General features: G+C 45.5%; 1 long non-coding RNA gene across 1 annotated transcript in view; it reads left to right on the top strand.

The window, feature by feature from the left end:
- The first annotated feature begins 5,426 nt into the window (after positions 1-5,426).
- The window catches only part of LOC147021884 (uncharacterized), a 39,040-nt gene continuing 18,213 nt past the window's right edge, over positions 5,427-26,253 (top strand). Inside the window, exon 1 of the long non-coding RNA XR_015060983.1 lies at positions 5,427-5,676. This is a non-coding gene — a long non-coding RNA (uncharacterized LOC147021884). The remainder of the gene's footprint in view (positions 5,677-26,253) is intronic.

Genomic DNA, 26,253 nt, shown 5'->3' with positions numbered 1-26,253 from the left:
GTGGGGTCGGCCCTGAGGTGACCTCACCCCCGATTGGACGAGGGCAACATTCCATCCTGCTGGGGGCAGAGTCGGCCCTGAGGCGAGGGGGCTCCGCCCATGTCCGTAGCCTTAAACACGTGGGTTATGGCACCGTGGTGTGAAGTGAAAGGTGAAGGCACATTCAATCTTTTCAGGGTGAAGTGCTTGTTCGCCCGCAGAGTGGGAGGAGGAGTGAAGCGAGGGTTTTGTTGGCGTTGTGCGATTTCAGGATGTAAGAAACCTGACTATAAAATAAACACGCAGCGCACACATGAAATTTCCATTGGACATTAGGGAGGAATTCTAACTATCTCACTTAATGAAATAACTAAACTTGGGGTCAACTGCATGTGTGAATGCGAATGGTTTCCAGATTCGTAACAATATATATATATATATATATATATATATATATATATATATATATATATATATATATATATATATATATATATATATATATATATATATATATATATATACATACATACATACAGATATATTAAAGCTCATAGGATTATTCCGAAAGTTACTACAAAGTTCCAGTCTGTTAGGCAACCAACTATGTCCCGAGAGAATCTTAACCAAAATCTAAACATATGTCACACACCCAACCTCTCCACCAAATTTAATCCGAATATGTCCACAATTTTTTGAGATATCCTGTTCACAGACAAACAAACAGACAGGGGTGAAAACATTACATCCATCCACCTTCGGTGGAGGTAATGACGATGGTAATGATATTGATAACTATAATGATAAAATACATCTTTCCTGGATATATTCAGGGTGGTAACATTAGAAACTAGAACGGGCATTCGGTAGAGCGCATACCTTCGCCGCCGCTACTTTTTTCCGGGCACATTTGAAAAACGTCATTTCAAAACGTCCATGACGTCACAACCATCAGTCCGATGGACGTCAAATTTGGTGTTAGACGTCATTGAGGGCAGTCCAACAAAATGGAATGATAAACACTGAAAAAAAATCGAAAGTTTAAAAATGACGTCATTTTGACGCACTTCCAATGACGTCACTACCAATCGCGGACTACCACCCTGAAAGCTCTTATTTCACGGAGCATTTTAACGTTGGTTTCATGTCAATAGCTCTATTAGATGTGAAGTTATGCCTACAAGTATATTTTGACCTTGAGTGTGATCTTGACCTTGACCAGAGAGTTAATTTGCAAAACCTGTTTATAAATAAGCAGATATTTTGGTACTGATCATAATGCCTGGATTTGGGACAATTTCCTTTACAAATCACATAGATATTTGAATATAAAATATCAGGACATTTTAGCCACAATTGAAAAACGTAATGTTCAAACGTCAATGACGTCACAACGGTCAGTCCGAACGACGTCAAATTTGGTGTGTGACGTCCTTAAGGTAAGTCCTACAAAACGGTATGATCAAAACTGACGAGGTCGAAAACAGAAAATTTACGTCATCTTGTGACGTCATTTCGACTCACTTCTGATGACGTCACGTCAAATCTGGCACCACGTACCCGAAAGGTATTTCGTCATGGAACAATATGGCATTGGTTGCATGTCGATAGCTGTCTTATGAAGGAAGTTATGCTCAAAAGTTTGTTTTTGACCTTTTCATGACCTTGACCTTTGACCCAATCGCTCCCAAAATCTAATCAAATCGTCCTTGGATAATCACGAATCATCGCACCAATTTTCATGCAATTCGGTTTAATACTTTCTGAGTTATGCGAATAACAAACAAACACACATATTCGCAAATAAATAAATACACAGCGACCAAAACATAACCTTTCGCAGAATGCGAAGGTAACTAGAAAGGCACTCTGTGGAATGCATACCTCCGCCATACAAAGCCTGATCCACGAGAACATATCGGGCCCAATACATTCTTGAAACATCATGCTATACAGTACTATATCGTTTTTGGCCGTATCTCTCAATGGTGAAGAATCACTTTAAATATTAAATAATTCTCCTATCCAGATCTGGATTCGGATCTTCACCGAAATCGAATCAATTCGTCCTTTCCACACACCCAACGTGTCCACCAAGATTCATTTGAATCCATCCGCAACTTTTTGAGATATCGTGCTATTTATCGTTTTTGGCCCGATCTCACAACGGGGACTAATCACTTTAAAAAAAAAATTCTAGTAGTCGGATCCAGATCCAGATCTTCACGAACAATCTAATCAGTTCGTCCTTGTCACACATCAAACATTTCCACAAAATTTCATCCGGATCCATCCACAACTTTTTGAGATATCCTGCACACAAACAAACAAACAAACAAACAGACAAACAGACAAAGGGGTGAAAACACCACCTGTACCTTCGGTGGCGGAGGTAATAAGCACAATAATTTTCATTTTAACTTAAATTTGAACACACCACAAACACATGATTTTCTTTACAATTTCTATCTATCGATTCATGCAACTATATCTGTACAGCCTTGTGAAAAGGAAGTCAAATTAAACATTGACTAAAGCTCGTATATTCCTTAAACTTGACAATTATCCTCCTGCTCATCTACTACTGCCATTATTACTACTACAAATACACCACGCCATTTTGCTGCTCCTCGAGTTGCTGTTCCATTCGCCTTCAGCTCCATCTATCCTCAGCTTCTATTAGTATTTTTGTTTTGTTTTGGTGAATGAACCTAGTGGGTTCATTTGTTAGTTTTATTTTGTGGTTTGGGTGATTAATTAGCCTTGTTTCATGATGAGGCCTAGCTCGCCATGGCAGCACACCCACGCTGCGTGGTAATAGTTTTGCCATGCCCGATTTGTGGCGTGATCACAAAACTAGTTTAGAATTCCTTTTGGTTTTGCTTAGGCCGAGGTCACATTTGCCACGGCGGCCGTGGGGTCTCCAAAATCTGCAGCCACTAGCAATTATACGGCGGCCGCAGTATTTCCACGGTCACACGATGTAGCAGCCACATATGTTTATATTTTTCGGGTAGCCGCACGGCGTATTTATAAATTGTGGAGACCCATAACGTGAGGGTGCCGTACGGTCTTTGATTTGATGTCGCACGGTGACCTTAGGGCGTCGCTGCGGCGGCCATAGAATTTTCAAGGCAGACGCAAGGAGACCGCAGGGCGACCGCAGGGGGGCCCTAAGGCGAACGTGCGGCCAGACGGATGGCAACGAGTGGGTGTATATATATATATATATATATATATATATATATATATATATATATATATATATATATATATATATATATATATATATATATATATATACATATATACCAGTTCTTTTTTTTACTGAAATAAAAATATACCAGTATATATATAACTGAATATACTATAACTATAATATACTGTGGTGCCCCCAGAATCCGAACGCCCCTTTGTTTGAACAAATTGGATTCCGAACAATTTTTTTCGAGAAAATTTTGCCCTAAAAACCTAATACATTTTAAAAAACCGAACACAACGAAGCGTTCATGTTTGTTCACGCGTCTCCCCCACCTGTTCGAGCCGCATCTTCGCGCTTTGTTCATTCAGTTCGTCGGTGGAAGTCCTCGTGAAAGCATCTCTCGTGTGTCGATCGATACTTTAGGCCTCGGTCACATTCGCTCTACGGCGAGGATACGGCGGCCGTATGCCCTCTGAATTTACAGAAATGTGCGGCGGCCGCAGAGAAACTGAGGTGGCCTCAAGGTGGCCCTAGAGTCCCTTTATAGAGAGAGTAGCGACAACTAACGATTTGACGCCATTTTGAGTCCATTCAGTGCGGTGCACGTGCAGAGCCGCCGTTTGGTGCGAGTGCATTGAACCGTGTATTCCATTATGTTCTCCATGTATGAGAGATGGGAATGGTCTTTTCCATGTTGATAATGAACAAATTATGTGAAGATGACAAAATAGAAGATTTATGACAACTAAGAGCCACATGATAAAGAAGAAATTCACAGAGCTGTTTGTGATTTAACCGTCACAGACATTTAGAACCATGACAAAGAAGGAATGAACTAGACAAGTCCACGTGCTGCTTATTTCAGCCTCATTTTAATTTCAGGGAGGCGAGAGCGAGACTCGAACTCTCACCTCCCTGCTTATACGTGTACATGTACAATACAATGTTAAGAGTTATCTTTGTATTTCTGCAGTTGTTTGACCTTGTTTATCGTGTGTGGGTATATATTTGTGTTTGTTTAATTTTCATATTTAAATTATTAATCTAAACTTTGCTGCATGTTGCTGATCATATATTAATCCCACCCCACCCAGCCCCCTCATACACACACACACACACACACACACACACACACACACACACACACACACACACACACACACACACACACACACACACACACACACACACACACACACACACACACACACACACACACACACACACAACGAGCCTGTATTACACAAAATGTATTGGGCCCGATATGTTCTCGTGGATCAGGCTTTGTATGGCGGAGGTCCCCCTGCGGTCGCCTTGCGTCTGCCTTCAAAATTCTATGGCCGCCGCAGGAACGCCCAAAGGTCACCGTGCGACATCAAATCAAAGACCGCATGGCACACCCATGTTTTCGGTCTCCACAATTTATAAATACGCCGTGCGGCTTCCCGAAAAATAACAAGGACAAATGTGTCCAAGAGCAGAGTCCAAAAACCTAAAGGTTTTGTCGGCTAAAAAAAAAAAAAAACATTTTTCATAAAACAACAACAACAACAAAAAAAAAACTTCCGATATTCGTCAAGTGCCTTGATTAAGCCAATAGCGAAACTCGTCATAATGTATTTACGTATTTACGATATATCGTGTATTTACGAAATATATAATGTATTTACGAAATTACAATACGATAAATGGAATAATCTTTAAATAGTAACGTCAACTTTTCGAAACTTTAAAGCAAATGTCCGAATATATTTAAAAGTTCATGATAGACGCTCTCAAAAGGCACCCTCAATGCGAGGATGTGTACATGTGCTCAGTATTTAAGGCGATCCGGATCTTGGAAAAACAAGAGTCGGGTCCGAGAGATTAAGGTTTTACAACAACAACAACAACAACAACAACAACAACAACAACAACAACAACAACAACAACAACAACAACAACAACAACAACGCCGAGTCCCTATGAGCAGCGTTCGCCACGCGAGACGCTGCTAAAAACATATAATATGTGACTGACTGCTACATTGTGTGACCATAGAAATACTGCGGCCGCTTTATAATTCTCGTGCCCGTACATTTTGTAGACCCTCCGGTGCCGCCGAGCCAAATGTGACAGGCCTTACCTCGTGTTTTCACCTTCATTTGTGATGTTTGTTTTTTTAATCATCTTGTGTTTTAATTAATAACAAAAAAAAGCAATCCGATCACGTGGTGTGTGACGGACTGTCGGGCAAGGATTGAATTTCACAGCAAAACCAGTTGTAATTTGGCAAGGACTTCTTATAATAACCTGGACCAGCAACGGCCTCTGTCGACTGAAGTCAGAGGTCGACTGAAGTCGCCATGTTGCGTTGCCAATCCGAATTCACAGATTGAATATATTAATTTGTACAGCTTAATAAGAAGAACAGGATTTTCATTTCACTAACAACAGTCTCCGCCGCCCATTATCACTACCAAGCTAATATAAGCTCTGCAGCACGAATCAATAAGGTGAGTGAGTACGAGGTGTCACAATTCTCATGAATGATTATCATATCATATGTCATATGATCTGATGATAATCAGTGTAATGTGTTGATGATAATCAATGTAATGTGTATAGCTAACCCCCTATGGCCTATAATATTTGTATTATTATAGGCCATAAGGCGGAAGCTTTCAGCTACCCCCTATAATAATAGGCCTTATGGCCTATAATTAATAATATATTGACCAATTATCAAACCATTGAACAGACATCAGACAACCTCAATAAATATGATCTATAATCTGCAGACTAACCTATGGCCTCCGATTAATATGTGTATATTATAGAGGGTAGCTTTCTGTAGTAGGTCGAAGCATATTGAACCAGTTCCAGTCTCATTAATGTTTTCATGATTGATCAATATATTATAGGCCATAGTGGGTAGCTTAAAGCTACCCCCAATGTGAGTAGCTTAAAGCTACCCTGTATGGCCTATAATATTGTAGCGAATTCGCGCCCACCGGTGTGCGGATGGCCACGTAACTCGGATCACGCACGTCGCCCACCGGACGGACAATTCAGTCGTGACCCTCTCGGAACAACGCCGGAGCTAGTCACGGGTGGGGTTTTAACCCCACCATGACCGTGCCAATTGCCCACCCGCGCAGGATAGGGTTGCTCGCCAAATTCGATCTACCTAAGTACCTGCGCGGATGGTCGACCGGGCGATCGTACCATGCCACAGGCTGACTCGGGACACGAACCGCTTAAGCGGTCCGTTCCGTGCTACAGTGATAACCGAGCGGTGTTATCGTCAGCCTCGACGGTTCCGATTAATTACCGGGCGTATTAAGCCCACTACGAACCATTTACGTGAAGCAGGATGGAGGGTCAATAAAGAAAAGACGAAGAGAAACGGGAAAACAGTTCACACAAAGCTCATTTATTTCCCAGCACACGGAAAGCACACATATACAGCCATACAGTCAAAATGCACATATAGCAACCAAAACAAAAGCAACAACGACACAGAGTTAATACCGACTACGCACACACATGGCAACACTTATGCAGTTCTACTTCGCAGATGGCGCCAACACACATTTACACAAAAGCAAAGGAAAGAAGCCACCCTCATAGACAAGGGGGCAGACAGGCCTATAGGCCAAATGTGCGTGTGACCTGGAGGAGCGGCCAGGTCCGCGAGACCGGGGGGGCGGTCCTACGCACGTCCTCGTGACGCGTTGGTGGGCGAGCCGCAGATGTGGCCGCGCGGCTGTGCCCCGACTCCGTGCTCCTTGGCAGGTTTCGTTGGCACGACGTTTGGAGTGGGGTGGGAACGGGACCCCCTTTTTGCACTATCTCAGCGCGGGGGATAGGGGGAATTGTTGATGCCCTGGGGGAGGAGAATGGCTGGCTGACTTGGGTCCTGCGACGAGTGATCCCACACCGAATTTTCCCTCGGAAAGGCCGTTATTTGCGCTCGCGGCTCGATGCGTTCGGCACCAATCACCGAACGGGCCCGAGACAGCCCGACGCTCAGTGTTCACAGGTGGTGCGGGAATGGCCATAGAAGAAGAGAGGTGAAGGTGGTGGAGGGTTTTCGGTGGTGGTTTGATGGTTATGGTGCCGTTTGGGAATGGTGTGATGCGATGATGTGGGAGCGAGTTATGAAGTAAAGGTCGTGGCTGTTGGCGTTGTTGTTGTTGTCCGAGGGTTGGAGCGTGGTTGCAGTTGGTGACGATGGCTGGCGCGGTGGTTGTTGTGTGATGGCGGTTGAGACGTGGTTGGTTCAAAATAAAGATATAACAGAAAAACGCCTAACTCAAAGGATCGCAGCCCGGATGAATCACATAAATTCCCTCTATACCACGGGTTTGGGGTAACTACACATGTACTTAGAGATATCTCACCTGCGGGCCCTTCATGGTGCAATGCGAATTTCCACAGCCGTAACAATATATTGTTCAATCATGAAAACATTGAACAGACATAGGACAACCTTAATAAACATGATCTATAATCTACACACTAATGAGACTGGTTTAATATGCAGTGACCTTTAGAAGATGATGATCAACTATTATAATCGCAGTAGGTTGAAACATAAGACATGTCGAAACTTCGGAGAAACACTTCAATGCAAATGGTTAGTAAACTATTGATGTGCAAATAGGATCAGTTTGTTGAATTTTTTCCTGATGGGTTTATCTTTCAATCCAGTGTTCATGGTTCGAACAACATGGTGGAGACGAATCTTTGTGTAGCACTCACAGATGTGCTGTATGAGAGAAAAGATTGAATTCTAGACGCTTGGAAAACTCATTTCCGGCATATTCCTGGATAATATCGTTTTTTTACATTTTCTTTCAAATTATCGACTGTACTTTGCCATCATTTAGATTGTTTTACTGGCGTTTAGCGTTTAAATTGTAACTTCTTAAAATAATACTCTAAAAATAGATTGACGATTGAAAGAGAAAAAAAAAGCATCAATAATCGCATTCTTACCGATGAAAGGTGCATGTGGAGCTCTTCCCAGACTTATTATTGCATCCGAACGCCACGCGCTGTGGCATTTTTACGTTTACCGGTTCAAAATACTGGCAAAATAGTTAAAACTCTTAATGCATCTATAGGTTTTTTGAATTGCGCATGACTAGCGAGTGGCAACGCAACATGGCCGCTGAGCCATTTCCGGTGACTTCAGTTCTCACTGCTGCGAGTAGATGGCATTGCTGGTCCAGGTTATTATAAGAAGTCCGTGTAATTTGGAATGTCCATGATTACGTCAGCCCGATGTGTTTGATGAAAGTGATTGTGGTTCTGCGGGCATCATGTTTGATGAGCTGCCTTGGGGGCAGCGCTCTCGCAGAGTGTGCGAGCGATCGGAACCCAGGCCGGAGCACGAGCCTGTGTGGACCTTTGGATGTGGTGATTGTACCAGTTTACATAAAATACACTGCCACCGAAGGTCATTTACTCATCTTATTTTATCTTAAACATGGGGAATTTCAGTTTAAAGTGTCTTGAAAGTGGGTTTTCTTTGGGTCCACGAATGGATTAATTCACTCCATTATTTCTTATTGGGAAAATATTTTTGGAATCCGAACTTTTTGCAATCCAAACAGCCTCCTGGAACGAATTAAATTGGGATTCTGGGGGCACCACGCTATAGGCAAACACCTATACTCCGATCTCTAGCGGTAGCGCACGGTGGACGCACGGTCAACGCAGACTGCCACGGAGGCCGTACGTAGGTGCACGGCGGGCGTAGGGGAACCGTGCGTCGACCCTGCGTTGCCCGCAGGTAGTCACACAGACCGCAAGGCCACCGTACGGCGACCGTGGAAATATTGCAGCCGCTGTAATTTTTTGGGGGTTGGGAAAATTGATTTTTCATTGAGAAGAGCTTATGGCAGCCGCACGAATAACGCAAGCCCACCGTACGCCCTACGTACGGTCGATGTGGAACACATCTACGTCATAGCTTGGCTTGTCGAATTGCTACGGCGAACGTAGAAATGAAAAAAAGTTATAACTCCACGCTATAATTCGACGGCGACCCTACGGCCTGTAAAATATAGCCAAACGACGACGTAGGGCCTCCCTGAGGCCACCTCAGTTTCTCTGCGGCCGCCGCACGTTTCTGTCAATTCAGAGGGCGTACGGCCGTCGTATCCTCACCGTAGAGCAAATGTGACCTGGGCCTTAATCAGCCCCTTTCCTTCACTTAATTTTGCATAGCTTTTGGATCGGGCTGAGAAGTTTATTTGCTCAACCCGCACTTGGTTATCCTTTTGAGTTAATCGTTAGTAATGTACTAGAATAAGCATAACCTCGTGAACGAGGTAAATTATATTTCATTGAATGCTCTGTTTGACGGATAATATACTGTTAATAATCATGCCTCTTGGATGGTGCATGGGCAAGAATGGCCGCTACTACTTCCAGAGCGGTACCCCAGGTATCCGAAGAGAGATGTCTGCTCCTTTGTGTCCTCAGGCAGTTGTCCCTCGAGAATGTTCAGTGCCGTCTCCTCAGCCTAGCTCTTCGGCTGCCATAAATCAATGACAGACAGTGGGATGAGGGACGACAAAGAGAGCGCAGAAGAGAAAATCAGGACCCGCAGAGGATGAGACCGAGGAACACTTTGGTACCATTGAGGATGAAACAGAAAAGAATGTGTCAAAGTGATTCATAAGGTCAAGTGTTCTGAAGGAGAAAGACTTGAAGCCCAATTTGGAAAAATGGAAGACGAATAAGAAACTGTTCCTTAATCAACAGGACATGGGAAGTCTTTGCTCCCAGATCCACCAAAAGACATATCAAAGAATGAACAGAAAGAAAGACCATCAATTAGTAAACCCAGCATAGTAAAGATGAACCGTAAGAAATCTGACTCGACAGAGTCAAATGATACTGAAATGTCGATTGCTAAGACAACACATCCAGAGGAAATAACAATAATTACAACAAAGCACCAAAGTAAACCTCTGATTGAAACACCTGCGATCGTTCTGGCCAAAAGGAGAAATACTGAAGTTTCAAAAGAGGCTGACACAGTGTTCTTTGGCGAGACAGACAGATGAAACCAGACATATAAGTATCAAAGACATTACTAACACTACCCAAGGTCACGAGCGATGTCATTTCATACACTGCTGGTGCAGAAAATGTAATACTTAAGCACATTTCTATTGTACCACCTCAAAAGGATGGAACTCCGTTCCAAACTGATGAAGAGGTGCTCATCCCGACAGCTTTACCTTGGGGTGAAGCAATGACTGCTGCATCAGTGTGGAAGACAGTTCCTGTTGAGACACCTGAAGACGATGCCAAGTCAGTCTTAACAAATGGCAAGGCAGAAGACTTGACAAATAGTATAAGTACACCAAAGAAGAAGGATCTGAAACCTCCAAATAGTGAAGATGAGGAGAGCATTGGTGACTGGGAAGAAGATCAAAGGTCACTGATGGGTTCAGAGCCAGAACTGTCTGCAGGACATCATTCCTGTATTCCCAGTCAGGAAATGCTCGAGATCCTCGAACAAAGCTTACTCAGCAGGAAGAAAGTGGAAAATGTGCTGAAACGGCGGAACGATTATGACCTGGTCGTGCATTGCTTGTGTATACTGAGGAGGGAGAGATATAGAATGAGGACTTCAGGATCGGCTGAGCAAGCCAGGGTCAGGAAGTTTCTGGTGAAGCTGTTGAGTTACGGGTCTGAATATAAAACGGCTCAAGATGGCAACCATCACAGAAACAGTACTCTCACGACACCATGACGACACCAAATTTAATAATAGGATCATTGACTGTCAATGGTTGCAAGAATGCATTCCGTGTACACCAGGTATTGTCCTTCTTTATGCAGGACAAACTTGAAGGAACCGTTTTACAGTTAACCCACACAACTCGATTGGCTGCATCCCGATGGGAAAACCAATGGAAAGGCTTGGCCTTTTTCAGTCACAATAGACACATCCTGTGGAGTGGCTTCCCTCCTTTCACCGAAGATTAGATCCAAAATCAGGTCAGGTCACGTCAGATATGGGAGCATGCGCTGGAGCAGCATGTCGCTGCATCCACTTTCCACTGGTACTGCAGGGGCCTCCATCTGGCCATCCCCCAGGCAGATGCCTGGCCCATCCCCATCTCCTTGAGATGCTGATCAACCTTCTGCAATGAAGAGGCATGTGGTCGGCTCCATTGGCCACCTCCACTCATGAGGCTCCCTCGCTGAGAGAATCTGGTGAGCAGGATCAGCATCAGGAGAATGAGCCACCTGCCTACACAGCTGCAGCTGACGACCATGGATTATGCAGGTAACAAATCTCATTTCAGTCTCTCTTAGCAATGGCTCGTTGGACACAGTCCGAACAGCGATAACCAAGGATTCTCCGAAGAGACCTGGTACCAAAGGAATTAAGTTTCTGTCCCAGATTCCTGATCAGAGTCCAAGTCTCACATCTGTAGAGCAATACTGGAAGTAACAAAGACCTGAAGACTCTGAATTTCATCCTCCGGCATCGGTACCGACGGCACCACACCCCATGATCCAATTAATCCATGACTCCCCGGGCCCGACCCAGACATCTATTGACCTCTGGCTCACAGCCAGCAGAGACATGAATATCACTACCAAAGAAAGTGAATCTCTCCGTGATCTCAAGATACTCATCACAAACAGGTATAGACAAGATAGCGGCATCCAAGATGTCATTGAAAGCCGGGATCTTAGTTTTGACCCAGGAAACTCGTAATCCCAGCGGCTCCGACACCTCATTCAGCACCATGAGGCCCCCAAATGGATATCCAGAGTCTCCGCAAAGATGTCTGAATCATCTGCAAAATCAAGGTCAGGGATCTTGACATTCCCAAATGATGCACCGCAGCTTTATCTATCTGACATCCTCCCCAGAATCCAGTCCATACAAGCGCTGAAAAATGTGAGGACCAGTACACCCTCAGCACACGTGCAGGTTTACGCCTTAACTCCCTGAACAGCTCAGCTCTGCCATTAAGCCTGGCCCTATGCCTCTGATCAATGGTATCCAGTGTCCCCTGAGAGACAAATTTCTTCTTCGCCCTCTGGTGAGTTACAAGACATCTACTGGCAACATCAAGGATGGTGGTCTTGAAGGAACTCCACAACTCTTCAGGATTCCCCAAAGCACTCAGACCCTCAAATCCCCATTCAGTCTGTTTGAAAAACCCTCAGCAACTATGTCATCCTTGAGCATGCCACCATCAAGCCTAGGCTGGGATGGTACCATTCTCCCAGATTTAAGTTGCAACTTCAGAGTTGCCACCACAAGCCTGTGGTCGGTATTGAGGAACTGAGCACTTCGGGAGACTCTCCAGTTCTGGATCATCTTCCAGCGACCATCATTGAGCATATGGTCAATCTCCTTTGCCACACCACCAGTGTTGGAATATCAAGTCCAGCGATGAGTCTGTGGGTTCTGAAACCATGCACAAAACACTCTAAGTCCATGACTTCTTCCAAAGTGAAGGAACTTAGTGCTATTTTTGTTCACAGTTCTAGACCCATGGGGACCAACACATCTCTCATAAGAATCCCTATCCATTCCAGTCGATGCATTGAAATCACCCAAGATAAGACGAGCATCTCACCTGGGGCACTGGTCAACCACAGACTCGAGCGTGGCATAGAATGTGTTCTTCATGGTGAGATCACTTGCCTCAATCAGCGAATATACAGAGACCAGGGGAATGACCCCCAAGGAGTGACGAATTATTCGTCTCATAATACGCTCATTGACCGGTGTTACCTCAATTATCATTGGAGTCAGCTTATTGGGCACAGCTTCAGCAACTAATTTGGGTTGGTAACCATCAGAGCATCTAGACCAATCGTAGGTGTAACAACCCACCATGATCTTGCCATTGTCTGATCTCTGAACCCTAGAGAGTGCTGAAATACCAATGTTCAATCAGTTGAGCTCAGATGATAACAGGGAGAGGTGATCATCCTCTCCTGGGATAGAACTTCCAGGCACCCACCCCAAGGGTCCACCTCAGGTTAACTCAAGGAAACCGCCGTCTGATATATGACACCTTAGCACCACCCCGACACACTCAACTGCAATCCAACCCGGGAAGGTTACCCCATGTTTTTCCTCCTGTCATCAAAGAGTGGAGGTCCCGAAGGCTTTGCCCCAATCCCATCATCCAGTGCAATGCCCTATGAAGGGCAGCTGTGCAAGAGGTACTCCCATGGAGTGGGTTTTCAGTTTTCTTTGCATTTTTAGTGTGCTTTGTGGAGTAAAGTGTTTTACGATGGCCGCAGTGCAAATCCTGCCACCAACCTCCTAAAAAAAAGGTAACCCATCCGCAGGAGGATGTCCGCAGACACAGTTGGGTATGAGATATTGCGATGGCCATTGGCTCACAAGGAGCTCTTGTGCCCTTTGACAGGTTTTTTTTTATCCTGATAGGTGTACATATCATACACCCTCCCCACAAGGTGGGGGGCATGGTTTCGTCGCCGACAAACCCGACTATGAAACAGGTTCATACAGATTTACATGGTACCTGTAGCAAGTCACATTTTTAATCTGACCTGACCTGACTTGAATGGTCTGATGATATCACCCAAATTTGGTAGCATTCTGATTGGTGTATCCGGAGAAGAAGATTTTGGAATGAATTTGTGGGACTGCCATTTTGACACATCTGGTCATGTGCTAATCACGATCAGTGGGTCCTCCGCAGTTTAACATCAGGACCCTATCCTAATGTTGCAACCCAAATTTGGTAGTATTTTGACTGTTGTGTCTGGAGAAGAAAAATTTTGAAGGAATTTATGTGATTTTCCCAAAAATTGATGAAGTCAGCCATTTTGACACACTTCTGGTCAAGTGATTGGCATGACCACCACAATTTAACATCCCTACCCTCGCCCAATGTTGTAACCCAAACTTGGTAGCATTCTTACTGGTGGGTCTGGAGAAGAAGATTTTTGAAGAAATATATTAAGTCAGCCATTTTGACATACTTAAAGTCATGTGACTGGAATGAGCTTTGCAATTCTTGTTTCCAGTCGGGAAAGGAACATTACTGCAAAAATTCAGCTGGATTGGCCCAGCGATTTAGCAGTTGTCGAAAAAGCAGATGGATGGACGAATCGATGGACGGACAGTGTGCAATGACAATACCTTTTCCGGAATTTAAATTCCAGATAAGGTTAAAAAAAACAAAAAATTTAAAATCATAAAAGATGACACCGATGCACCATATGACACTTCGTCACTTGGGTCCGCACTTCGTACTTTGATTCATTGACCAGTTATTACAGAGGAAATAGGATGTATTTTTTGGTGTATTTAGCAGTGACAATTTGTGCAGAGTGAATTATGAGCTCAGAGTAGAGCAGGTGACTGAACACACACACACACACACACACACACACACACACACACACACACACACACACACACACACACACACACACACACACACACACACACCTTCTTAGTTTCCTTCTCCCTCTCATGACTTTTATGATTATTGTTTTAGTACAGATGTGTATCATAAAGTTGACTGTTTTAGTTTTCCTGTTGTCTTGTATACATTTCCATCTAGTGATGTGCCAGTTAAGATACTGATAAGCTACAATGTGTTTTCATCTCAGCTTCTTAGATGTGCTAGCTTTTGTTCTGTTTCGAATGATGTTGTGGTTCATGCTAAAAAGATGCATCCCATCATGTGAGAGAGGGGTTGTTGTGCTAAGAGTTTGATTCAGTCATGTGTGAAGGTTTTTAGATGTCATTGAAATCTCTTGTTTAAGTTTGGTTGGTTTTCGTGTAAACAGGTTCCCGTAGCATTGGAAGTTGTGTGAAATAACAAGAAATAATGGATAAAATGGTTTAAAAAAATAATTAATTATTTAAGCCAGAAGTGTATCATTAGTGTTTACTGGAAATAGATATTCATTATAAATAGAGGACCTGTGTGTGTGTGTGTGTGTGTGTGTGTGTGTGTGTGTGTGTGTGTGTGTGTGTGTGTGTGTGTGTGTGTGTGTGTGCGTGTGCTGGTGGATTCCTATGTACATTCTGTGGAGTTAAAGAAAGAAGAGTTAAGGTATTTCTGGTGTGACTTGGCTCCACCTGAATGGGTTCGGGGTAGAGGAGTAGCATCTGAAACCCGAATTCTATCTCGGTTCCTCCTGATGACTCCATCAGAGTCTGTTTGTTCCTCCTGACACTCCAGTGCTGTATTTGGTCAGTTATTTGATATTTTTTGGCCATTGTGATGTATCAGTAGTTTATACTAATACATACATACATGGGTGCACCGGGGTATGGTGAAGGGAAGTCAGGTGACCTGCCCATGTTCCGATGTGGTGCTGTGCTGTTCCCATGTCCAGATTAAACCTATTGTTCCCACTTCAGAGTCTTCGTCCCTGTTCATTGAGTACATTACAGTGGCGACGAGGATGTCTTCGTGCATCGGCATATTGTGTGAATATGTAGTGGGGGATGATCCGAAGCAGTACTTCGTGGCAAACAAAATGGACACTGATGAGGACACTGAAAGGCGGCGAGCTGTATTACTGACCTGATGCGGAGCTCCGGCGTACAGCCTCATCAGAGATCTTCTTGCCCCAGCCAAACCTTTTGACAAGTTGAATGAAGAGCTCTTCATTCCCATGAACAGACATTATCACCATAAACCGGGTAAGACCGTCTCGAGGTATAAATTTTATACCCACAGTCGTTAAGATGGCCAGTCAGCATCCGAGTTCATGGCTGATTTACGCCGACTCTCCGAACATTGTGAGTTTACAGATAAACTCGAAGAGATGTTACGTGAATTCTTTATCATAGGCATCAGTGATGACTCAATTCTGGGAAACTCCTTATTGAATCCGACCCCAATTTGGCTTTAGTCATGGAAATAGCCACTGCGTGTATGCAAACTCCCAAGAGCCTGCGTGTGATCTCTAACAAGTCATAAGTTATTCAGCAGGACCCATCTGTTAACCAGGTAACCTTTGGCTACAAGCAAAAGTGTTTCAGCAAGCCACCAAATTCACCTCCACCTCCTGATATTTCTGAATCGATCTGGAAGGTTGGGGTAACTTGTTGGCATTGTGGTGGTAACCATCAAGCTTTCCAAAGTCGGTACAGGAATTATACCTGTGACAACTGTGGTAAGCGGGGACACTTGAAGTGTCGTTGTTCTTGATCCAAGTCGAATAACTTGTCTCCTGCTTATCACATTGGGGTGAACCCTGATGCAGCGGACGATAGGTCACAGAGCACAGCCTGCAGCCAAGAGTCAAGTGAGGAACTTTGTGACGTTTTCTCTGTTGGAAGAAAGAGCTCAGATGCTCCATTTATAGTTGATGTAACAATCGATAATATCCCGGTGAGGATGGAAGTTGATACCGGCGCTTCCAGATCAATTATGAGCTAGAACAAGTTCACCTCCATCTCCCCTCCAAGAAAGGCTCCTGCACTCCAGCCTGTATCTCCTGACTTGAGAACATACACGAAGGAGGTGGTTCCTGTAGTTGGCTCAATTAACGCAACTGTAGGATATGGAAACAGCACTCATGTCCTACCTCAACTGAGAGTGCACGGAGAAGGACCAACCCTCTGAGGCCGAGATTGGTTACGAATAATCAGACTTAATTGGAGTGACGTAGGCAGAGTCTTCCACTCTGATGCTGGATATGATACCATGCTCAACAAGTACCCTGGCCTACTCAGCGATGGTGTTGGCACCTTTGTAGGGCCCAAAGTTAGGATTCATATTTCTGCAGATGCTCAGCAAATTGTTCCATAAGGCAGGACCTGTGCCCGACATAATGTGATGAATGATCAAATGTGAGCTTGAGCGCCTGAAGAGTGAGGGCATCATATAGCATGTGAAATTGAATACCTGGGTCATCAAATCTCCTGTCAAGGCATTTTGTCCTCTTCGAGCAAAGTTGAAGCAATTGCGAATGCACCAATACCACAAAACATTTCAGAACTTCGTGCATTCCTGGGTATTTTAACCTACTTTGGGAATTTCCTGCCTCAACTAAGCACAACTGTTGAGCCTCTGCATCTTCTCCTCAGGAAAGGCGTTGTCTGGGAACGGGAAGCTACCCAAACAAGAGCGTTCAAGGCTGCTCAAACCTTGCTGTCCTCCTCACCATTACTTCTCCATTACGACCCATCCAAGGAACTTGTTCTCAGTTGTGATAGCTCTTCATATGGCATCGGGTGGGCGTTGTTGCAACCAAATGGAACAGGTAATCTCCAGCCTGTTGCGTATGCATCACGAACCCTATCTAACATTGAATGTTGCTATGCTCAAGTAGAACGACAGGTGTTAGCATGTGTCTGGGGCACCTTAACAATGCACCAATATGTCTTTGCAAGACATATTGTTACGAATCTGGCAGCCATTTGCACACAACAGCCAGAGTCCCCGCAGTTCAGTTATTTCGATAAGTATGTGTTTATAGTTAGGGTCCAGTCCCTATGTTTAATAGGTGATTAAGTGGATCTGCACTGCGAGTTATTTTTTAGTTAGAATTAATACCCAACAACAACAACATCCTCCTTCGCTCCTGCCACCATCGGCCTTCCTCACGCGCATGCTTACCAAGCACAGATGTGGGCGGGGCTTCCATCACCTCAGATTGGAGCCCCGTTCCAAAAAAAGGCATGGAGTGTTTCCTCTGCGCAATGAGCGAAGGGTGAGCATTGCACACACGCCACAGCCAATGGGAAGCCAGAACGCCGAAGAAAAGAGGAGAGAAGCGCCAAAACAGTGAGAGAGTCGAGAGGTGCACGAGAAAAGGTTGCTGGTCGGACACCCCCGTGTGTTCTGGCCTGCTGGGTGCTCCTTGTCGTGGTAATCGGTCTTCGTCCCTGGTCTTCTCCTCAGCGCTTGGTGCGAAGCTGACCGTGCGGGTTTGAGTCCCACCGTGGTGGTTTGTGTTGGAGCGTGCGGGCTGGTGGTCGGAGCGTCTGACTTCCCCGCCAAGAATCCCAGGCTCCACAGGGGCAGGTCGGCAAGCCGCACGACGCGGCCAGGTACACCACGGACCTCTGTCCCCCCAGCTGAAATATCCTCGGCTGGAGGACCGAATAAAGATCCGGTGGGGTCCATTTCTTTTGGATGTGTGTGTGTCTGTGGGCCCAGTCTTTAAGTGGAAACAGTATAAGTGCCTTGCATCATTGTACATTTGATTATATTTGTGGTTCAGTCTACTCTGTGTCTCCCTTCCGGATTATTGTAAATAAACCCCTGCTAAATGTACCAGCTCGTACATTTAGTCAAGTGGAGCCTGTCGTTTCTATCATTGACCCAGCACGGTGCGGGCTTGAGAAATAGGGAGGCTGTTTGTGCCGTAAATTGTTCCTTTGGTCCGGCAGGCTTTGGTAATCCACGCTCGGTTATGCCGGATCCAAGTCGGTAACAGCCACTCGGTTCGGACAAAGTCATCCGAGGGTGTGGCTTCCCCGGTAGTTAGATGGCGTGGGTACTTTGGTAAATTGGAATTAGACAATTAACCTTACCCCACGCCGTCGAAATATTGGCGTCCACGGTCCACTAAGGGACCCGTGACCTTCGGAGTTATCCGAAGGTTACGACCTTGAATTCCGGTGTTCGGTGGGTGACGGCCCAACTGCTCCGTCTAGCGATCGTCCTCGCTACCGAACCCCGGCCCACAACAATATTACCATTGATACTGATCAGAAACCCTTGTTAGGTCTCCTGGGAGAAAGCAGAGCCATTCTGCCCACATCATCTGGTTGTATACAACGTTTGGCGTTGATCCTTGCTGGTTATGACTATTCATTGGTTAACCAACCGGGTAAGGAAATGTACTGTGCTGATGTGATCAGTCACTTGCCGCTTCCCATAACCATCTCAGAACCTCCACAATCTGGCGAAATTATCCATCTCATGGCAAACATCATTCACGATGAGGTGCCAATAACTGCTGAGCAGATTGCTTGTGCTTTTTACCAGAATGAGGTTGGTTGCTGGCGGACCTCAAGCACCCTGCAGAAATATGGGGGGGGGGGAGGACATACCGCAGTCAGAGCATTGGTGGGGGTGGGGTGTGAGACCGGAGAGGAGACAGTAGAAGACAGAAAGACCACCGACCTGCTTGTGGTGAAGAGTGTGAGGCCCAAAGACAGCCTCACCATGGCTGATGCCAATGATCCTAAATGCCTTGTTTTTTTTTTGTATTCCTTGTCGAGGCTCGTGTGAGAGCTAACACACAATACACAGCAAGGGGCGCATGATACAAGAGGGGCGGGAGTGGGAAGGACAAAATAGTGGGGAACGGAGATGTTAGGAGATATGGGGCGGGGTGCACGGGGTATACAAGATGGACATTACAGGGACTTTCAGGAAGGAAATCAGGGAATTTGAATTAGGTGGGCTTGGGTGGATTATCGGGGGCAGAAAAGATCGAGGATTTGGATGGGGGACGATAAGAGGTGGTGGTGAACAGCCGTTTTGAAGGCCTGGAGGGAAGAATGGGATTGAACAGAGTGAGGGGGTTTACTCCAAAGGTGGGGAAAAAGAGGAAAGAAAGAGTGAAGGTGAGCAGTGATTCGTGATTTTGGTAGTTTTACCAGAAGGGGGTTGTTGGCGGACCCTGAACGCCCTACAGAAATATGGTGGGGACAAATTGCAGAAACAGCAGGGGGGGCGAGACCGGAGAGGAAACGGTAGAAGAAAGAAAGACCACCGAACTGCCTATGGTGAGAGAGTGAGAGGCCCAAAGACTCGGCCTCATCACGGGAGGTGCCAATGATCCGAAATGCCTTGGTTTCCACAGAGCGAAGCCGAGAAAGGTGGGAGGCAGGAGCACTAGCCCAGAGGGGAGAGTAGTACTCCATCAGGCTGCAGATGAAAGCTTTGTAAGTGGTCAGGAGCTCAGGTGGGCCGAGGAAGGACTTTGCACGACAGAGGATTGCCATTTGCCGACTGGCTTTGGAGGCCAGGTCGGAAATGTGGCTTTCCCAGGAAAGATCATGGCAAATAGTGAGACCCAGAAGCTTGAATGAAACGACTTCTTCCAGAGGGTTGTTGAGAAAGTGGATGGGGGGGATTTGCGAAGCGGTCCTTTCGGAGAGACATAGTGAGAGTGTGAGATTTGTCTGGATTGAAAGACGTTCCACGTGCTGGACCAATTTGTGATTTTACCCTGATCTGCAGTGAGCGAAGAAGCTGCTGCTTGCCGTCTGAGGGATGACGGATGGTACGGCAGAGGGTGGAGTCATCAGAAAAGAGATAAAGAGGATTTTCCAGAAAGTCGGAGAGATCGTTGATGGAAACCAGAAAAAGAACAGGGCCCAGAACGCTCCCTTGAGGAACTCCAGCCTGGACAGGAAGAGGGGATGAAAGAACTCCATTTAGGGCCACACGTTGACTGCGACTGGAGAGGAAATCTGCGAGCCATGAGTGGAGATGACCTTGGATACCATAGGAAGAGAGTTTGGTGAGCAGAGCAGGGTGCCAGACCAAGTCAAAAGCAAGCGATATGTTTCGGGATATGGCTCTGATTTCATGTCCGGCATTGAGGACCTCCATCCATTATTGGGAGAGCAGAAGCCGCATATCCAGGGTCGAGTGACCTGATCTGAAACCAAATTGAAGATCAGAAATCAAGCCATTGGAGAAGAGGAAGGATTTAATGTCTGAAGCGATGATGGATTCCATAACCTTGCTGATGATTGGGAGAAGGCTGATTGGTCTGTAGTTGCAGGGATCTGTTTTTGCACCTTTTTATGCAGGGCAGTGATGTTTGCTGATTTCCAAGCAGATGGCAGATGACCTTGAGCAAATGAGAGGGTGAATAGAACACAGTGTGAGCAAGCAAAGAGGATCAGGTTTTTCGGACACATGGGCTGATGCCATCTGGACCAGTTGCAGAATCTGAGTCGAGGTTTGACTGCAAACTCTCTACATTGTCAGGAGAAAAGGACACAAAATCCAAGAACAGTTGGGTGCGACTGGGTAAGGTGGGTACAGAAAGCGATGGGTTTTGGACACAAGATTTTGATGCAAACACCGAATTTAGGCATTCAGCCTTGTTACAGCAGAGGATGAGGATACCACCACGAGAGCTTCAATGAAGCTAATGTATAAGCTCGTGCTTCCAATAGCAATCTAGATTTGTCACAAATTAAACACTGTGTTATGTTAGGTGATTGAGCATCACTACTGGAAGTGGCGAAACCATACCTCATCCAGAAGGATGGGCTCTCTGTTGATGCAGACTGCCTGCTTTGGTGTAGCTGAATGATAATTCCACCAAAACTCCACGGGAAAATTTATCAGTGAACTCCACAATGCTCATCCAGGCATAGTCACCATGAAGGCATAGTCATTGAGCCCTTGTTTGGTGGCCTGGTTTGGATAATGTTGTTGAGTCAATGCGCACCATTGTTACACTTGTCAAGCCCATGCCAAGACACCTAACCACCACAGTCTCCATTGGCCATGTGGTCGTGGCCATCAAAGCCATGGTCCAGACTACACATCAACCATGCTGGTCCATTTCAAGGGAAGCTCTTCCTTATCATAGTTGATGCCCACTCCAAATGGAGTGAAGCTCTCGTGGTGGTATCCTCATCCTCTGCTGCAACAATTCAAGCTCTACGTACCATGTTTACACAACATGGTATGTGCGTTGTTTGCAACAACACACATACCATTGTATCAGATAATGGATCAGATAAATGGATAATGTATCAGCTAATCTATCAGAACACCATTGTGTCAGGTAATGGATCGTAACTTACGAATTCAGAGTTTCAGTACTTTTGCAAAATGAATGGCATTAAGCATTACACATCTGCCCCCTACAAACATGCCAGTAATGGTCAAGCTGAACGTGCTGTTCAGATCATCAAGAATGGTATAAGCCGCGCCAAGGAAGGCTCCATTCAATCTCGTCTAGCTCGTGTGTTGCTCAATACCGCACCAGACCACATCAAACTACCGGTTGCTCACCTGCCAAGCTTCTGATGGGTCATGAATTAACAACACGGTTATCATTCGTGCACCCAGACATACCGGTCGAGGTCGAGAATAACGAGTATCAACAGAAACGTAATTACGACCAAACATCTGTACATCGCAACTTCCAGATCAACGATTCTGTCGACGTGTTGAACTCCAGATGTGGAACCAAGTGGTTATCTTGCATCGTTATTGACAACATTGGTGAAATGATATTTCTTGTGAAGTTGTGTGATGGTAGATGCATACGTAAACATGTTGACCAACTCAGGTTATGTCATGGGGAGCCAGACATTGAACCGGCTCAAGTGCCTCTGTCACCCACTCCTGTGTTAGCACCGCCTGTGTTTGAACCTGAGGTGTTTCCTCATCAAAACTTTTCACCCATCAATGTACCTGAACCCCTTCCTGACCCTGTACCCCTTATTGAGAAACCCACCGCAGTCGCAAGTAAGGACAGCCCTCCACGAGCCCTTAGAAGATCAGCTCTCTTGCCTCCTGAGCATCTTGATTTGTAAAAAAATAAAAAAACAATAATAATTCAAAAGGGGGGGGGGAGATTAATGAATTCCACAATTGTCAGGTCAGGTCAGGTCAGATTAGATCTGTGACTGGCTGCAGGAGCCATATAAACCTGTACTAACCTGTTCCATGGTCGGGTTGTCGGCGGCTAAACCGTCTCCCCCACCAAGTTTCTTGGTGAGGATGGTGTATGATATGTACACCCGGCAGGATGAAGAACAAAACCTGTCAAAGGGCGGAGGAGCTCCTTGTAAGCCAACGGCCATCCATATCTAGTGCCCGACTGTGTCTGCGGACGTCCTCCTGCAGTTGAGTTACTTCTTATTAGGAGGTTGGTGGCAGGATTTGCACTCCGGCTACTGTAAAACCCTTCATTCCGCAAAATATTCCAGAAGCAGAAAAAAATCTGAAAACCCACTCCATGGGAGTACTTCCTATGTAGCTTACCTTCGCAGGGCAGCTCACCGGATGACAGGATTGGGGAAAAGCCTTCGGGACCCCCAATCTTTGATCGGAGGGAAACCATGGGGTAACATTCCCGGGGCAGATTGCTGGAGAGTGTGTCGGAGTGGTGCTGAGGTGTCGTCCACCAGACGGCAGTCTCCTTTGGTTAACCTAAGGCGGTCCCTTCGGCTGGGTGCCTGGAATGTCCTATCCCTAAGAGAGGATGATCACCTGTCTGTTATCATATGAGCTCCAACATTTGGACATCGGTATTGCAGCACATTCTAAGGTTTTGAGACCGGATTGCGGTGAGATCCTGGGGGGGGGGGGGGGGGATCACCTACTATTGGTCTGGTCACTCTGATGGTTACCATGCCCAAGGAGTTGCTGCAGCTGTGTCCAATAAGCTGACTTCAATGATAATTGATGTTAGACCAGTCAACGAGCGTATTATGAGACGAAGGATTCATCACTCCTTGGGTGTCATTTCCCTGTTTTCTGTATATGCTCCAACTGAGTGAAGTGATCTCACCGGGAAGGACGCATTCTCTGGCATGCTCAAATCTCTGGTTGATCAGTGCCCCAGGCGAGATACACTTCTAGTGTTGGGGGATATCAATGCATCGACTGGAACTAATAGGGATGGTTATGAGATGTGTGTTCGTCCCCATGGGTCTGGAACTGTGAACCTGAATAGCACTAAGTTCCTTGACTTTGCAAGAAGTCATGGACTTCGGGTGGCTGGTTCACAGTTTCAGCGCCCACAAGCTCATCACTGGACTTGGTATTCCAACGCTGGCGGTGTGGCAAAGGAGATTGACCATGTGCTCGTTGATGGTCATTGGAGGATGATCCAGAACTGCAGGGTCTACCGGAGTGCTCAGTTCCTCAATACCGACCGCCGGCTTGTTGTCGCAATTCTTAAGTTGCACCTTAAATCCAGGAGAGTGGTACCATCCCAGCCTAGGCTGGATGTTGGCAAGCTCAAGGATGAGAGGGTAGCTGAGGAGTTTGTGAACAGGCTGAGTGGAGATTTGGGGGGTCTGGGTGCTTTGTGGGATCCTGAAGATTTGTGGAGTGCTTTCAAGCCCACCGTCCTTGATGTTGCCGGCTGATGTTTTGGAACTCACTGGAGGGTGAAGAATAATTTTGTCTTTCAAGAGAAACTTGATTACCATTGCCCAGATTTGCAGGGCCAGGCTGAGTGGCAGAGCTGAGCTGTTTAGGGAGCTGAGGCGTAAAACTGTACGTGCACAAGGGGTGGACAAAGAGGCCGATGTGCGAGGAATCTGTGAGGGGGTAGAACATCACCCGTGGTCAAGTGATTCTCGTCCTGCTTACAGGGGCATTCATGCATTGAGTTTGTCCAAGCCCATCCCTCAGTGTACTGCAGTAAGAGCAGAGGGTGGTGGGCTTTTCACAGAGGAGTCGGCCCGCTGGGCCTGTTACTTTGAGCGGTTGTACAGGTTATCATGGAATTTGTTCCCTGAGATTTCTAGCTCCTGAGTTCAACTATGCCATTGGCAGTAAAGCAGAATACAAAAATGGTCGCTCTGTTATGACATTAAATCATATGTCGACCCCGCCGGAGGTTCTACCGGGAGTACGACCTCAGAAAACGTGATGGACCCACAAATTGTGCCATTCAACATATTGTGATACATATTGAGCACAAGGATACAGTGCACAACCAGAGCAAGGGCAACAGTGCCAGGCCAGCATCAGCCATCAAGAGCCAAACCAACATTGACGACGTGCGGGATTCTATAGTGGACAGTCCCAAGAAGTCCCACCGCCGGCGCTCCCAGGAGCTCTCCATCAAACCAACATCAGTCTGGCGTATCCTCACTAAGAAAGTGAAGCTTTTCCCGTACATCATCTCTATTAGGCATATACCGAGTCAAGATGACATGAGAAGGAGACTTGATATGTACTCATTGACAGGATGGAGTGGTACCCAAACTGGATCAACCTGATCTGGTTCAGTGATGAAGCCCATTTCCAGTTGAACGGTGCCATCAACAACCGCAACATTTTCTGGCAGGTGAATACATATGATTTAGTCTCGTACCACAGAGCCACCACTTTTGTCTTCTGCTTCACTGTCAATGGCGTAGCTACAGAGCTAGAAATCCCAGGGATCAAACACAATGATAACAACACCAAACCCTGAAAAGGAAACCGGTATAGGTCAACAAACGAAGAAATGGCAGGAAGTCAAACTTGTATCAATGTTTTTGAAACACCCTGTATATATTATGTTATTTCGACACAGCAACTTATGTGCCAATAAAGGATGGCATGACGGGCCAAATGGCCTCCTTCTGTGTACAAGTTCTTTATATTTACTTCTATTTTGCTTTATAAACAGGACAATAAATAAATATTTAATAATCATTGATTTCAGATGTACCATTTCTCCACAACTCTGTCAAGTCTCTCAAACTCAATCCTCATTTTGTTTTTCCTTTTCTTGCTTTCACAATCGCAAACCTTGAGGACTTTGTTATCTCCGAAGCTTGCAATATTTACTTGAAGGTTCCAGCAGCATTATTCATCATGTGGGCTCGATTAACGATGGACTACCAAGCTGCTGATTTAAGTCTGAGGTTAGTAATGGAGGTTTGTTTTGCCAGTGCTGAAACAAAAACAGCAATGTATTGTACTATTTATGACCTTCTTGGGTGGTTCATTCTGGGACTGTATAGAAAACTCTCCAGAAAGTTTAAAGGGCAGAAGCACAGATATCAAAAGCTCAAGTTTATAGAAGAAAAACTTTTAAGACAAAATAAATTGCACTCATCGCTGCAAACCGGTATGCTCTCATGTGAACCTCTTGGTTTATTCATGATGCATGGAATCCATGTGATTGTTCTTTGTCTCCTAATGTCCTTGCAATTCATATGAAAGTACATTGATGTCTACTAATGTCTCTGTCACATTTCACAATCTTTGTGGCACGTACACAAACTCCTCCAGGTGTGTAACATCTAATTCCCCAATTGTATGCAATTACCTGTGACAAAGTTCAGGCAAGGATGAGAGGTAAGTCAGCACAGGACTCAGTGCTTCACACATGGACCCATTGACCTCCCATGCGCCGCACCCTGGTTTAGA

Source organism: Eptatretus burgeri, chromosome 8, assembly GCF_056783735.1.
Source record: "Eptatretus burgeri isolate ZD-2024b chromosome 8, Ebu_testis_v1, whole genome shotgun sequence".
NCBI classification, from domain to species: Eukaryota; Metazoa; Chordata; class Myxini; order Myxiniformes; family Myxinidae; genus Eptatretus; species Eptatretus burgeri.
Note: the sequence above shows the minus strand (reverse complement) of the source record. Positions and strands in the feature narration are given on the sequence as shown.